We start from the raw sequence: 1,612 nt of genomic DNA on the forward strand, positions 1-1,612 counted from the left end.
CCTCAGGAAGATTTAAGGTGGTGCCTAGTAGATTATCTCGTCTGGACAAAAGGGATCCTCAGACTTTTATGAATATAAAGTTTGTCTCATTGTGGCCTTAATCTTGTCTTAATCTTTTGTGAATATAAAGTTGTGTCTCATCTGTGGCCTTAATCTGTATGGCCTGATTGAACATATTTCCACATGTGTACTGGCCATTAATTTCTTTTCTGTGAAATGCTTTCATTTCTTATCATTTTAGAGAAGGGAATGTTCTTCTAGGGAACATAATGAGCTGGTAAGTTTCTGGGTTCTGCATGATGAATTCATTCTAGCATGACCAGTTTTCTAAACCATCTGAACCCTTTCTATTATTCTGTCAGGGCAATGTTGGCAACTTTACCTCATTTAATTTGGGCTATCGTTTTAAGTCTCAATGCAGAAGATTGTTAGGATGGGCCACAAGCATCCTTGCCAGGATGTTAAATCATGAGTCATGGAAGACTCACACTGATGTGAATCCCCAACAATAAACTCTCCCCAATCCGGGTTTATATTCCATTCCCCTGCCCACACAAACAATACCTTCAATATACACTTTCATACTTGCTCTCCTGGCTACTAGTACATATTACCCAAGTCCTGCAGGTTTCGGGGTGAGGAGGATAATACATTTTCTCTTATTATAGGGACAGTACTTCCCGGCCTAGACCTTCCTGAGACCAAACCCAGTTATTTGTCTAGATGCAGTAAGAATAAACAAAGGCAGATTTTTAGAAGAACAAGTGCCATCTTGCAATCTGTCTGCCTTAGGTGAGACCTTTGCCTGGTTTCCAGACAGTGGAATTCTGCTCTCTCCTAACTAGAGGGAGGGGCTGCTTCTGTTGGCCGAAATGTTCAGGAGACTGGTATTTCAGTGTTTTCAAGTTCATCTACCTAAATGGAGGTGATGCTCATTATATTCCCTGGAAGAACATCCCCTTCTCTAAAATGATAAGAAATGAAGGCATTTCACAGAAAAGAAATTAATGGCCAGTACACATGTGGAAATATATTCAATCAGGTCATACAGATTAAGGCCACAGATGAGACACAACTTTATATTCATAAAAGATTAAAATAAGATTAAAGCCACAAGGAGACAAAACTTTATATTCACAAAAAGTCTGAGGACCTCTTTTGTCCAGATGAGATAATCTACTAAGCACTACCTTAAATCTTTTTCCCCAACTTTACTGAGTTATAGTTGACAATTAAAAATTTTATGTATTGGCCGGGCATGATGGCTCACACCTGTAATTCCAGCACTTTGGGAGGCCGAGGCAGGTGGATCACGAGGTCAGGAGTTCAAGACCAGCCTGGCCAACACGGTGAAACCCCGTCTCTACTAAAAATACAAAAAATTAACTGGGCATGGTGGCAGGCACCTGTAATCCCAGCTACTTGGGAGGCTGAGGCAGGAGAATCGCTTGAACCCAGAAAGTGGAGGTTGCAGTGAGTGGAGATCGTACCACTGCACTCCAGCCTGGGGGACAGTGTGAGACTTGGACTCAAAAAACAACAACAACAAAAATACAAGGCTGGGCACAGTGGCTCATGCCTATAATCCCAACACTTTGATTGGGAGGCCGAG

Source organism: Mandrillus leucophaeus, unplaced genomic scaffold (assembly GCF_000951045.1).
Source record: "Mandrillus leucophaeus isolate KB7577 unplaced genomic scaffold, Mleu.le_1.0 Scaffold178, whole genome shotgun sequence".
Taxonomy (NCBI): domain Eukaryota; kingdom Metazoa; phylum Chordata; class Mammalia; order Primates; family Cercopithecidae; genus Mandrillus; species Mandrillus leucophaeus.